At 41.8% G+C, this 15,215-nt stretch overlaps 1 protein-coding gene across 1 annotated transcript in view; it reads right to left on the reverse strand.

Moving 5' to 3' along the window:
• Positions 1-14,329, reverse strand: part of SOX5 (SRY-box transcription factor 5) — a 1,012,050-nt gene extending 997,721 nt beyond the window's left edge. The window contains exon 1 of the mRNA XM_088025573.1: positions 14,186-14,329. The gene's annotated coding sequence lies outside the window, so the exon portion shown is untranslated. The remainder of the gene's footprint in view (positions 1-14,185) is intronic.
• Between the last annotated feature and the right edge of the window lie 886 nt (positions 14,330-15,215).

Genomic DNA, 15,215 nt, shown 5'->3' on the forward strand with positions numbered 1-15,215 from the left:
TTATCTTCCCTAATAGACTTTAAATCCTTGTGTACAAGGTATATGCCTACTCCCTACATCACTGACATTTAACAGGGTGTCTGGTTCATAGTAGGTGTTGAATAAATGTGTGTTGATTGCTGAATGAATGAAGGGACAAAACAAAAAGAGAAAGCAGATATATAGACAAGTGGATCAAGAACTAAGAAAAGTCAACTGATGAGCAAATCTGAAGCAGATGGAAAAAGAAACTCTGGAAGAACTGAGTCGGACAGTGTTCAGGTGTGAGCAGTGGCTTTTTAAGCAATGGGATGGCCTCTGGTGGGAGCATTCTGAGAAGAGCTGATAAGGCTGACACGTTGCAGATCCTTTGGGAGTCATCTGGGAAATTGTGTTCAGCTTGAATCCAGATCAGAAGCAAATTATTCTCAAAGGGAAAAGTTCAAATATGAGCCTGAAAAGATAGAAGACTTGGAGATAGGTTGAAAGACCCTCAAAAACTAGACTTAGGAGTCTGGGTCCCATCTGTCTATAGGACTCAGGCACTTTGAATTTTTGAGAAAGGGGCCACACGATTTAAATAATATGTCAGGAAGACTGACCTGACAGTGGTAAACACAGCAGATTGTAAGGAGAGACACTAGTTTGTGGAACTTCGCAGTAGGTCCGAAATAAGCTGGAAAAAGCATAGCCTTGGGTAACAGAAGTGCATATATAAAGAAAGGGGGAACTATAAGTGTCATTGTGAGGGATGACTCAACAGGACTTAAAATATACTTCCCATATTACCATAGGTAAAAGCCCAGGCTTCAGAATCGACCACTCTGGGTTCAAGTCTCAATTCCACCACCACACAGCTATGCTACTTTTGGGCAAACTCAATGTTATCTTTATAATGGGGCAATGTTTGCATCTACATTAGAGAAGTACTGGGAAGAATCAATAAAAATAAAAATAAACTGCTTAGCACAATGCCTGGCAATAATAAACTATCAATCAAGGTCAACTGTTATTTCAAGCTAGACAGAAGAAAGAGCACAGATGGCATGCCAGAGAACTTATTTTTGGTGGGCGTGTCCTCATGTCCCAAGAAGATAGCCACCTATATTGTAAAGAGTTCACTCCTGTCCTGCCTTCTTCTGCCTGATCTTCTTATAACACATTTACCTCTCTGGCTTCAGGTCTGGATTCATGCCAAACACAATCTATGCCAACTCTTTCAGGGACCTTGTTCTTCAAGCTGATTGAGCCATTTCTAAACTTAATGCTTTCAACATTTATTTCCAACTTGCCCTTACTCTAATGCTGCCCCCTAGAAGCAATCCTATGTACTAAACTTGAAGGCAAACCTTCTGTGGCTAAAAACACCATTTCTCTCCCCAAGAAATGTCAGAAAGATTATGTTGAAAGCAAGTGCCATGTTAAACTCGGTTTTTAAGAGTTAACAGAGAGTCGTTTTTTTTTTCTCCAAGGATAGGTAATAGCATCAGATTCTGAAATTAAGCACAGCAGGAAGAAAAAGCTGCATAGATTTCACAGAGTATCACAGGCCTCTGCAATAAAGCACTTAAAAATGCCTTGTATTACTAATTCTTTACACAATCTCCTTTTATTTCCAAAGCAGTATGCAGGGCTTGAGCCATGAGACGCACATTGATGTTAACATTACACTGCTTGAATTAGAGCCATTTTTCCACTGAAACTCCTGTTAGGTTTAGGATTACTTTTTACCATCTTTCCCACAATACATTTTCTGGCCTGACTTCCCAGATCAAAGGAATGACTGCCTCTTCTAACAATGCTGAACCCACCTTTGCAGCCATTACCTTAGCAAACATCCTTCCCCTCAAGATCCCAACAATCAGGCCTTGAGCTATATGGGAAATATGCCTACTCAAAGGTCTCTGGATCTTGTGTCACTCTGAGAATTCTAAGCGAATGAGGACAACTCTCTTCTTCCTCTGCTTTCAATCACCCACCCCCCCGCCTCCTGGGACCAAGTCAGTACCCTTCATTCACTGATTGAACTATTCAACAAAGACTAATTAAATAGCTAATTTTTGAAACAGTAAAATGAAAGTGGCATTGAAGGAAAGGCAGTGCTTGGTGACAGGCAAACAATCAGATGGAGACTTTATTAAACTCTAAAGAGACTGAGAACATGCAATCCTATGAAGATTTGCTATTTTCATGATCACCAATCTATTGGCTAGCCATTGTAAAGATTTTTTTTCTATGAATACCCAACTTTTGCATCAACATGGATGGGACTGGAGATGATGCTAAGTGAAATAAGTCAAGCAGAGAAAGTCAATTATCATACGGTTTCACTTATTTGTGGAACATAAGGAAGAGCATGGAGGACATTAGGAGAAGGAAGGGAAAAATGAAGGGGGGGAATCAGAGGGAGAGACGAACCATGAGAGACGATGGACTCTGAGAAACAATCTGAAGGTTCTAGAGGGGAGGGGGGTGGGGTGATGGGTTAGCCTGGTGATGGGTATTAAGGAGGGCACGTTCTGCGTGGAGCACTGGGTGTTATGCACAAACAATGAATCATGGAACACTACATCAAAAACTGATGATGTAATGTATGGTGACTAACATAAGAAAAAAAATAAAATAAAGATCTTAAAAAAAAGATTTTTTCCTCTTTTTACAAGACATTTTTGTGTCATTTAAAAGCTTTCTTTTCCAGTTCATGTGGAAACTCTGTCATTTGTTCAATAAATATTTATTGAGTCCTATGATCATATGGAGAACAAAACAGACTTGGTCCCTGTCCTCATGTAGTAATTGCTGCTCCCAAGATAATACACACAGACAGTAGCCCGATGATTTAATCCTACACAAACCTCAGGTTTGTCTTTGCATTGTTTATTTGTTTGCATGAAGGCACTTTCCTGTAAGGACCATATTTGTCTAATTAAAATCTTGTCCTTGTCTTGTCTCACTAGGATTCCTTTCCAGCATACTCTTTCTTGACTTCTTTATTCACAATAATCATGATCAAACTATTCTAATCTATTTTACACATACTACTCTCTTCCTCTGCCTGTCTTTATTAATTCATTAAACAAAGGCCTTGAAACACCTACTACGTTCCAGGCACCGTTTTAAATATTTGGGATACAGAGCTGGATAAATAAATCAACCTCTGGTCTTCAGTTTACTTCAGTTTAGCCATTTTAGATTGGTCTTTTTAGAAAGTTCTTTCCAAACCTAGAAGGCACATAACTGACACCCTTTCCCTAACTGACACCCTTTCCCAACCCATTTTGTGACAGGTCACCTCACTCTTGACTTTAAGCATGCTGATGTTCTATATATTCAAATTTACTGAAGGTATCTTATATTTTATTTCAAAACTCCTAAAACCACATCATCAAAAAAAAGTCTAAAAATCTAGCAATCAGTTGTGCTTTATCTTGGCACTGCCATTATTCTTTGAACATCTTACTTTAATTCCAGATGCTATATATATATATTACCAAACTAAGTCAATACTTTTTTATCACTGGTTCCCAAACTTTTATGTGCAAAAGAATTGCCAGTCATACTTGTTAACAATGTAGGGTTACGGAGCTATAACCACAGAGATTCAGATTTCCTGTCTGAGTAGGGGCCAGAAAGGTAGATTTTTAAAAATATCCCAAATGGTTTTCAACTAGGTGACTGAGTGATCACCTTTGAGAAATACTGTTCTATCATTTCCTTTGATGTCAGTTTTTAAGTATTCAGAATCTTTGCTTCAAATCATAAAATATTTCCTATTAGGTAAAGTGCAAACAACATGCATCTGTGTGATCGATACATATTTTTCTTAAGATTTTATTTATTTGACAGAGAGAGACACAGTGAGAGAGGGAGCACAAGCAGGGGGGAGTGGGAGAGGGAACACAAGCAGGGGGGAGTGGGAGAGGGAGCACAAGCAGGGGGGATTGGGAGAGGGAGCACAAGCAGGGGGAAGTGGGAGAGGGAGAAGCAGGCCCCCCCGCCGAGCAGGGAGCCCAACCCCGGTGGTGGGGGGGGGGGCGATCCCAGGACCCGGGGACCACATCCTGAGCCGAATGCAGATGCCCAACTACTGAGCCACCCAGGTGCCTCCATATTTTTTTGTTAATAAACGAATGGGTTCTCGATAATAATAACCAACATTTAGGATTTACTTTACATCTCAGGCATCTCTTTCTGTGAATTCTTGCCTGTGCCTCCTACTTATCCCCAGTGGGAGACAGGCAGGTATGTCTAGTGCTCCCCACACCAGAATGTTGGCCACAGAATGATGGAAAGAATACAAGTGGCAGAGTCAAATAGACTGAGATTCAGGCAATGATTCTCCTGCTCCCTTGCTGAAAAAAAAAAAAAGGCCTGCACCTGACCCATTGAAGTTTGTTCACCCATCCATGAAAAGGGGATAATACCCATCTAATTATTTAGGTGGGCTATGAAGATTAGAGGAGATTATCCACATAAAGTGCCTAGCACCATGCCTGGAACATGTCAGTGCTCTAGGGCTGTTAGTTTTCCCGCTTCCCTGTCCTGCAGGGCTGTCTTGAATCAAAAATGAAGCTCACTGTGCAAGATATGTTGGCTCAGCAATCATTTGTTTTGCTGCTCCATCCCAGGCATCGTGATTATGCCAGGGACAGTCACAACACACTGCCCTCATGAAGTTTCCCTTCTAATGAGAAGTGTTTGATCACCCTCTGAGTTACCCCTTTCAAACCAGGCAGCAATGCAGTCAGGCACACCTTTCACTTCTCGCTTCATCCAGTGAGACTCACACAATGCAGAGTGGTCAATGGTGCCATGATAATAAAGACTTTGTGGTAACAGAAAGGTTAAGAAAATCCCAATAGGCAGTGATGGGGAAAAAGAAGCAGGGAGGGAACAGCATTTGGGGGGGAGGTCTGAGTAAGTTCCTAGAAATAAATAGGGGGAGTATTAAGGATCTCTACATACAGATAGATCTGTTTGTTTAGTATGCATTAAAAATTATCACTTCATTTCCTGATGTAATGTAGAAAATGCGCTACTATCCTGCTCGTAGTGAAGGTACAGTGGAGTGAGGCTGAAAGAAAAGTCAATGCAGAATTATGAGAAATAGTATGCACTTGTTCAAAAACAGTTCCCAGTGCAAGAGTAAATTAATGAGACTGAATGTGCCAGATACATGGGAAAGACTGCCAATACTGCATAGTAACACCAAGCATCGCAAGAACTCACATGCAAACCTCAGTCACACATCAAACAACTTCAGCTTTTAGTAGCCATGAATTACACCAGGAAATCTTAGCAGACATCAGACTTGGGGGCAGGTCCTAACCCAGAATGGGAATGGACCAGCACCTACGGAAGCCATAAAGCCCGGCACGGCAGAGAATTAAATCAGAAATTTAATGTGAAACAGCATCTAGAAAACACGTCATCAAAAATACCAACATCTCTTTTCCTCTTGCCAATGTTAAGTTCATCAGCCTTTTTAATGTTAAAGTAACCAGCGCTCACTATTCGGGGAAAACTATGCCAAAAGGCTCACAGTAAGCAGCTCTTATCCTGGGCACAGATTCCCTAGAGGGGTCACTTGTTTAAGGAATGTGTCAAAAATTAGCTCTCTTTTCCTGCCTCCCATCCTCCTTGGACTCTGAAGTTGTCCCAGTGCCAGTTTCCCACACTAGAACTCACAGAACCACCTAAAAATCAGGGGTAAAATGCCAGTGGTCCTGTGAATCCCAGTAGAAATTAATATGCTAAGTCAGTGTATCGTATCCAAAAAAAAAAAAAAAAATGCTCGCTAGCACACACAGAAGGACTGCTCTCCATTGCATTACTGAGAATCAGTCTGAGTCTAAACGACATGGTCTTCATCCTCCTCCACCACAACGGCCCCCCCATGCTGGCCCAAAAAAATAGCAACAACTCAATTCTCAGTCCAATAACGTCTTTTCTCAGATGTTGTTCTCCCAGTGGGTAGAAGAATGAACTGCTGCAATACCACCCGCTCCCCTCTACAGTTTCTTTTAATTTAAAGTTACAACAGGAGGGAAGAAAAGAGACTTTCTATTAAGGGACAACTCCCTGAAGGGTCTCTTAGCTGACAATCGAAGGACTGCTCATGGCAGTGATCAAATCTAACGCAACAAAGTGCTGGTGGCTCTGTGACTCATCACAGCAGGAGCAAGCACTGAGGGCCACTTGAGTTCAGTGCTTTGTGGTGCGGCAAGTTGGTTTAGGAACAGTAACATAGGGGAGCAAAGCCTTGCAAGGTGTTTGAGGCTCAAGATAAAATGCAGACTTACAGTGCAAGTTGCTTCTCAACTGAATAGGAAGCCTAGAGGGGTAAGGAAATGAAGAGAGCCTTCTGTCTACCTCATGCTTTAGGGCAAATTACCTGAAGATGGCCAAGGTCAGTTGGTCTATCTGTTGCGCGGTTTATAACCTGATAGAAATAAGGGTTTGAGGCATGAGAAATAAACTGAGCTATGTGTAAAAGGCAAACATTAAAGATGTTTGCTTGCAAAAACAATGCCTTCTAATTACATGTAGTATCTATTGTTCAAGTAGATTTACTCTCACCTGATACATTCAGCTACACCACTCAGTTGCATATTATGAGTACATTAGAAAGAGTGCAATACAGTAATAGGCCCCCCACCCCCCACCTGTGGTTTCACTTACCTGAGGTCATCCGTGCTCCAGACACATGATCCTCCTTCTGACGTATGGTCAGATCAGCGGTAGACTAACACTACGTCACAATGCCTACATCATTCACCTTACTTCATCTTATCACACAGGCATTTTATCATCTCACATCATTACAGGAAGGGTAAGTACAGTACAAAAAGAAATTTTGAGGGTGCCTAGGTGGCTCAGTTGGTTTAGCGACTGCCTTCGGCTCAGGTCATGATCCTGGAGTCCCGGGATCGAGTCCCGCTTCGGGCTCCCTGCTCATCAGGGAGTCTGCTTCTCCCTCTGACCCTCCCTCTCTCATGCTCTCTCTCTCTCTCTCTATCTCATCCTCTCTCTCAAATAAATAAAAATCTTTAAAAAAAAAGAAATTTTGAGAGAAAGAGATACCACATTCCCATAACTTTTATTACAGTATATTGTTACAGTCGTTTTGTGATTATTATTTTTGTTAATCTCTGACTACATCTAATTAATAAATGAAACTTTATGATAGGTATGTATGAATGCATAGGAAAAAACAAAGCATATACAGCGTTCAGTACTCTCCATGGTTTCAAGTCTTGGAATGTATCCCCTGTGCATAAGGGGGGACTACTGTTTACATTGAGCAGTTCCTCTACACCATACACCATACTATAAATTTACACATAATTTCATACAACCTCATTTAATCTGACGAGGACTCTGCGAGGTGATACTATCATTATGCTCATTTTTCAGTGGAGGAAAATAAAGCATCTCAGAGCTAAAAGAAATTGCTGGGTCTTTTTATTAGTGACAAGTCCACCTGACCAGAGTTACTGCTACTAACTCCCAGGCTAGATGGCCAAACCACTATACCACCCAGATCTCCTATTGCAAGATTATAATGGACTCAGTGCCCCACCTGCTGCCCCTAGGTCTCTAGCAACAGTTGTGCACCAGGGCCATGCTTCAAGGGGGCTGTTCCCGTCCAGTGACTGAACGCAGTCAGGGGACAGAGGACTCTTCCAATGGCTGACTCTCCTCTGCTGGGCCAAACAACCTCTCCTGGACTGCATGACAATAGAGCTTCTTTCTACTCAATTCTCCTTCCTTCCATCTCTCCTTCCACAGGTGTCAAACTGGGATCACAACTGAAAGCCTCTCCCAGCTTTCTGCTCCCTCTTAGTACATGTCTAATCCCCTCCTGTCATCTGCTTCTCAAGGGATCCAAATTAATGCAATAACCAAGTTATTTATTTGCTTTTTAAAAAAACCTTTCCTTTATCTTTGGTCACATGTATAGGTTCCCCCACCCCACTATCCAAAAGGTTGGCTTTACACCATTTTGCTTTTATGAAATATCTACATTAGTACCTATTTTCACTAATCCAAAGAGGATTTCTGCTTTTATAAAAATGGTAATTGCTTCTTCACTTTATACCATTTCAGCTCACAAAAAGTTTCACTGGAATGTTCCACTTTCGGATAGTGGGGGAAGCCCGTACTTACAGAGAAATTTTCCCTATCACTGTAAAGAGAAAACACCCACTAATTTCTCCACATTACTATACATCATCTCTTCACACAGGTAATAGTATATTTATTGTGCCTTTCTCGTTTTTTTTTTAAGATTTTATTTATTTATTTGAGAGAGAGAACATGAGAGGGGGGATGGTCGGAAGGAGAAGCAGACTCCCTGATGAGCAGGGAGCCCAATGTGGGACTCGATCCTGGGACTCCAGAATCATGACCTGAGCCGAAGGCAGTTGCTTAACCAACTGAGCCACCCAGGCACCCTGTGCCTTTCTCCTTGTACCCCATATAAACAAGCCTAGGAAGTTCTCTTTGAAGAAACTGCTAACTCCAAAGGGCAAACATTACAAAGTCAGATTTATTTCTTTTTCCAAGTGGACTCTCTATCTATGTGTACTATAACTTCATATTATTCAGAGGTAGATAACTATCTATGGATAAAGTCACAATAAATTTTCACTGCTGTGTATCTGTAATGGGAAATCAAAAAGGATAACAAGAAGAGAGATCTATAGTGAGGTCCTAGAGTTTTTGTTTGCCTTTACCTATTATGTAGGATAATATGTTAATTACTGAAGGAACATTTCTATGAATAAAAGATAGAATTCACACTTGCACCAAATACAGCATCTTAATAAAACCGCATTGTCAGAGATCATATATAGACGTTAACTGAATCACTGTTTTAAAGTGTTGATCTCAGCCTCAAGGAAGTGATATATTTTTCTTCTTGGACTCAAATTAAGTCCAGTACAAAGCAAGTATGAAATTAAGCTTCAAACATTATTAATGATCAAAAAGACTTAACTGGAGGGACAGAAGAGTGTAGCTAACATTTACTAAGTACCTAGTTCAGGACAAACCCTATGCTAGGAATTTGGCATACAATATCTAGTATAATCCATGCAATATCCATATAAGAACAAGCAGTATAATCTCCAGCTTTAGAGGTGAGTAAACGGGGCAGAGTACTGAATGCTCAGAACTGCAAGCGAAGTCTTGGAAGAATTACACATAGACCTAAACTGAGAAGCTCCAAAAGCAAGTGAGATTGCCTCTTACATCCCAGTTCCTTCCTGGGTTCCCTACATCCAAGACTTTAATTGGTGCTGCAGGTGACAACACAATACCTGAGCTTCTAGGGAATTCCAGCTGGAGGTCAAGCCAGAGCCCTCCCATCCCATTGACCACTGCATTATTTGTCCCCTTTGGACACACGATAGCATATAATCACAAAATAACTGAATGACAAGTAATTGAGCATCAAAGATAGAATCAGGTTTTTCTTTTCCTTTTTAACTTATAATGAACTTTAAGCAATAAAGAATAAATGGACCTGTACCTATAGAAGTCAATACAACCTCTCCTGGAGACACATTTTTTTTCTGGGTTTGTTTATTTTTAAGGCTCAATTTTTAAAGATGGTTATTTAATATATTCCTTAAATACATTCATTCCCCCCTACTTTTATCAATATGCCTGCCCAACATCCTTACAAGTAAGCTAACTAATTACTTGCCTATAAGGTATGATTTAAGTAGTATTGAAAAAAATCCCTATGTTCATAAATATTTCCTCTGGCGGTTTCACATGATACCTGTAATCTCCACAACTCTTTCTCTAAGGAATTAGATGGTCATAATAAACTGTAACAATAACAGTAATAATAATAGTAACCACACCTAGAGAATTAAACCATGAGCTATTAATAATTTTGAATTAATTAGTTTATGAACCAGAGGTTAAATTGGTCAAATGGGGTAGGAATTCAGAAGGGTCCTTCAAAGCAAACTGGGATGTTATCAAGGGCCCATCCTACAGTCCAGGCCCCTGATCAGGAGAGCATTCAAAAGCACCCATGTAGGCAGCTAAAGGGATAGGGGTTTGGAGGAAACAACCCCAAAAAAATATTACCCTTAATTTTAAAGACAAGGTTAAACTGGTCAAATGGGGCAGGAATTCAGAAGCGTCCTTCAAAGCAAACTGGGATGTTATCAAGGGCCCATCCTACAGTCCAGGCCCCTGATCAGGAGAGCATTCAAAAGCACCCATGTAGGCAGCTAAAGGGGTAGGGGTTTGGAGGAAACAACCCAAAAAACACATTACCCTTAATTTTAAAGACAAGGAAATTGAATGTAGTAAAGTTTATTAAATAGCACCCCAGAAATGTCCCAACATGGCCCAGCTAAAAGCAAATAAAAGTGCCCGAATATCTGCCCTACTACTGAGCTGTAAGTGCTCCATTTCTCCCCCTTTAAATATAAAAAAATCACTAGTTTTAAGCAAAAGGTTAGATCCTTGCTTTGTATTCTTAAAAATTTTGTTCTACTCTTCCATTAAGAGCAACTTTTCATGCAAATGAATTCTTGGTTTAATTGAAAATCATTAAATAACTTTTCTACTTCTAAGATCCTTCTCCTGTTAGGTATGAGTAATTATTTATGTTACATCACACACAGAAAATAAACAAAAGACCCCACTCACATTTGAGAATCATTTACCATTCCCAAGCTCCCCCAAATGGGAAATGGAATAACAAGACCGATCATAATTGGATTAAGAACTATAATTCTTTAATTCATTCATCAAATTGAGGCATTTGGAACAGTTTATTTACAGAGTTGTTTAGACAGTTTTGTATGGTGTTTTTTAAGATAAACCAAAATGCCTTTCTAAAAGAAGTTTCAGATCCCAAATCATTAACATATGAAAACCAAATGTAGACAATTTACAAATTGGTGTTTTAAACATTGTTTGGAACAAAATTGGACTTTTATTTTATTAACTATCTACAATCTAGGTTCAGGATATAGTTTATTTGAAACAGCCAAGGACTTTCTTCGCCTTTAAAATAAGCCTACATTTCTCAGGCTAAAAAATTGTGACGAGTGTGTGAGGGAATGCATTGACTTTAGGCCTAGACAAATAAATTTTCTAGATTACTCTCAAAACTCTAATTATAGCATTTCTACCACTGCAGGTGATTGGATATTGGGTGGAAGGTCCCGGTTATGCCAATCAATCATATCCAACAATTCTACCTGATGGAAATCTAAATAACATTCAACCTTAGAACTCTGAGTTATTTGAAACCCAGTATATTTTAGAAGATCACTAAAAACAAGTTTTATCCTGCCCTATATATTGCTTTTTTATATAATCTGAACATGACTTCAAAACAATGATTGCCCATCACTTAGTAAATGAATAGAGCTTTTTCAAGAAGACAGTATGCTCTTTTAATTACATAGTTTTCATTTGCTTTAAAAGAAAAATTATTCAAGCATTCAAATTCATTCTTCTACCTGGAAAATGAAATTTTAAACTTTCCCTATACCTCATGTCTTACCCCCAAAAAGGACCAAAAACAAAACAAAACAAAAAGCCATCATACCTGAGTATAAACTTCACCCTTTCGTTATTTACTATTTACTCCATACACTCCACAGATAACATCTTTATAAGCGTATATTCATTTTTTTCTTTTACAAAGTCATGTGTCAGTCTAAACAGGATGTGCATTTACATGTATAGAACTAAGTTAACTTGAAATAACCACTGAATCTCAAATGCCTGGTTATTTACCAAAAAAGTTTGAGAGTTTTGAATCCTGTATATAACATGCCATTCAACCAGAACTGTTTAAGCTCAACAACAAAACTAATACAGAGTTTGTCTATTAAGAGCTGAAGCTCTTTTTTCCTGTACTAAGTTTACTCTTTCAAGTCTATCTCAGATTGATTTGATATTGCCCATTCAAAAAGGCTACAAAAAGAGATTTTTTAAAAACCCACAAGCAAACAAAAAACTCTATTAATTCTTCATGTACAAGATTGTTAGAAGACCACTGGAAAGAAAAAAAAAATTTCAAGTGAGTATGCTACTATATAATTAACACAAATAACTAAATAATTATACACATCCCTTCCCACCCCCACAATTAAATGTTTTTAAACAACTCATGTGATGAAAGATCCACCTTTTAGGCAAACAAAAGCAATCCCTACCAGTCTGAGGATTTAAAGCTATATTGCATCAGTTTTAAGTGATGCTTATGATTTTTATCTTATACAGTTCTGAGGAATAAACAGTTGATGACATAATTTGCAGGAGAACTTTGCACAATGCCTAAGAGAACTTTCAGTGTAAGTGCTTTTGATTTTAAGTCGTTGTGACTGAATTTATCTAGGCTTCAGCCTGGGAGCTATATTTAAATCAGGAAGAAGGACCCCCAGAAACTTTGTCCCACATATCTACATTTGAAACCAGATTCTTTCCCTATCAGAGCTAACAACAGTTCACATACAGCTGAATTCCTTCAAAATTAGATCAAAATTTTGCAGTTCTGTAAAGACTCTAAGAAATCGTCTTCCTTTTAGTTCTATAAAAGTCAAACTTAAAAAACATTTCTGTATACTTTAAAACCATCTGGCCCTTAACCTAATCACTCTTGGCAATCGAGCCTCACTCCTGTAATCCTGATCAAAAACTCTGCTGTATTTTTTCTGATTGAAATGTCCATTGCCTACAAATCTCCCACGTGCCTACTTCATTGGCCTGTTTTGTTTGCGTGGGCCTTTTTTTTCTTTCTTAAGGATACTAGGGGCCATTATTTATGAGCAGCAAGGAAAGAAATCCTCTGTCTAGTCCCTTTGCAGATTCCCACACTTATTACCCAAAATCCCACAGATCTCCCTTGGTCTTGCCCTTGACTGAAGAATTGTGCTGAGCCTGAAGGCAGTCTCGGGGGAAATCAGCTCATGCCTTTCTTGACAAACTACTTTGGATATCTGGATATTGTGAGGCTCTCAAATGGGATAGAACAAATCTCTAAACTTTTCTGAAGAAGTACAGTTGACTGCCACCCAGAGTGCCTGGGTTGGCTGACAGTGAGACTATGGCTCTACATATTCACAGAATTCCTCATTTTGACCTGCTTAGTTGAGAAGGGAAGGCATCAAAATGAATTCACATTCACCACACTCTGCATTTAGTCAGAGAGGCCAGCTTCTTCAGATAGTCACCAGGGTCAATCTACGTATTAATATATTCGCTTTGCAAAGTGTATGGAAAATGACTATTAAAATATGTAAACAGTGCTTCATGTGCATCCGATGCCAGCAGATCACTACTCAAGAAACTGCTGCTATCTAATGCAAACATTTCCAAATCCCATTTGATTTCAAGTCGTATAACCTCTCTTCCTTGCTGATTACCGTAGCCCCAAAGTGCAAGCGAGATTTCCCAAACCCGCGCTTAAAGTGACACAACACGTGAGTGGTTTCACTTGGTATACTGAGGGGGTTGGGGGAAAGTAGTTGCAATTAAAATTAAAGCTTCCGGTCGCTGGAATCCCTAGAATTCTGAAGGATGAGACTTGTCTCCGAAATTCCGGGCGGGAGAGAGGAGGACTTAGTAGGAGAGGGATTGCAGAAAGCGAAACAAAAAGACGAAAAGGGGGAATATTAAGATTGTGGGGTGGGCTGGCGGCCGCGTTTATATTCTAGGAAGGGTAAAGAGCTTTGTCCAACTTTTAGGGTCTGTGGTTTGGCGTTAGCCAAAATGCACAGACTAGCCTAGGCTTTTCCCTGCACTCCTGCCCTCATCTCGAATCACCACCTCCACCGCCACCACTTACAAAACAATACCGGCAACAGCGCGCAGGCTCCCCAACAAATATCTAAAGTTATCCCATTTCCTGAACGGGGGCCAAGCCCACGCTCCGAGGTCCCCCACGGCCAGCCGCCCCCCGAGGATGACAGGGCCACCTCAAGTCTCGAGCCGCCTCCCGCCTCCCGCCTCCCCCTCACCCCCAGCCCAGTCCCCCTCCCTCCGTACTTGAGGAAACTCCGGTGGCGGCCCCCTCCCTCCTCAGCCGGCTCTCCAGCTGGAGCCGGGAGCGAGTGCTGAGTGGCGGGCACGGCGAGCGGCTGAGGGGAGCTCTGCGCCTTGGAGGTCTGCCCACAACAACATCGGGACGAACAACAAAGTTAAAACGCTGCGATTCACGCACCTTACCGGGTCTCCTTAATGTCTCCTCTGGCGTGGGATGCAAAGTGGCACAGTGGCGGGCTGGGGGCCCCCGGGAGGAGACTGGAGATGGGTTTTGGTGGCTCGCCTTTTTCACTCTGTGTGTGTGTGTCTGTGTGTGTGTGTGTGTGTCTGTGTGTGCGCGCGCGCGTGTCCCTCTTCCCCCCGGCTCTCGCTCGCTCGCTCGCTCTCGCTCCCCGTGTGGCTCTCAAGGACGAGGTGAAATCCCTTTGCTGGTCATGAGGCGGCTTCAGAGACAAACAACACAATGCGAGTGCAAATAACAAAAGGCAAAAAGACAGTAGGAACAATGGGGGAGGCGAGGGCAGCGCACCAGCCGGCGGTCACCGCGGCCGGGCGCCCGCCCCGGGGGGTGCGGCGGGGGCGGGCGCGGGGGCGGCGCCGGGGGCTCCGACTCCCTCCAGGTCGCCCCCGAGCTCCCGCAAACCCACCCTGACCTCCTTCTTGCAGCTCGCCGCCTGGCCGCCCTCTCTGTCCATCCGAAGAGAAGGAGCCCCAGAGTTTGCTTCCCCGTCTGCTGCAGAGTAACTAGATTGTAAATAACGCGGTGATTACCCACACCGTGCAGGAATGTTTAAAAAAAAAAAAAAGTCTGCCCTCCACTTAAAGGAGCGATAAAATGAAACGGCAAGAGTGGAAGAAGGCAGGGAGAGTGGGCTATCTCCGGATCTCGGATCTCGATGGAGCTCGCATCTATAAATACGCATTCATGTTTAGTCAGGTCCCCTTTGTCAACTTCTTCCCTGCGCTGGAACCTCACCCGCTGCCCTGGAACCATTACCTGGGCCCCTGCTTGCCCCTTACCCCCGTATGCACACAGTAAAGCTCGCACGAGGGGCGCGTGTGGGGGTCTGCTGGTGTCCGCGGAACCTTCTGGGAGGCGAGCCGCCGTTTGCCCGGCGCGAAGGCTGGGGAGCAGCGAGAGGTTCGGTTTTTAAAGCGACCACTACCTCCCTAAGCTCCGCTGTGCGCCCGCGGGTCCCCGCCGCCGG

The sequence above is a fragment of the Eumetopias jubatus genome, unplaced genomic scaffold, assembly GCF_037043125.1.
Source record: "Eumetopias jubatus isolate StellerSeaLion01/CBP00866 unplaced genomic scaffold, mEumJub1_p1.0 scaffold_8, whole genome shotgun sequence".
In the NCBI taxonomy this organism is placed as follows: Eukaryota; Metazoa; Chordata; class Mammalia; order Carnivora; family Otariidae; genus Eumetopias; species Eumetopias jubatus.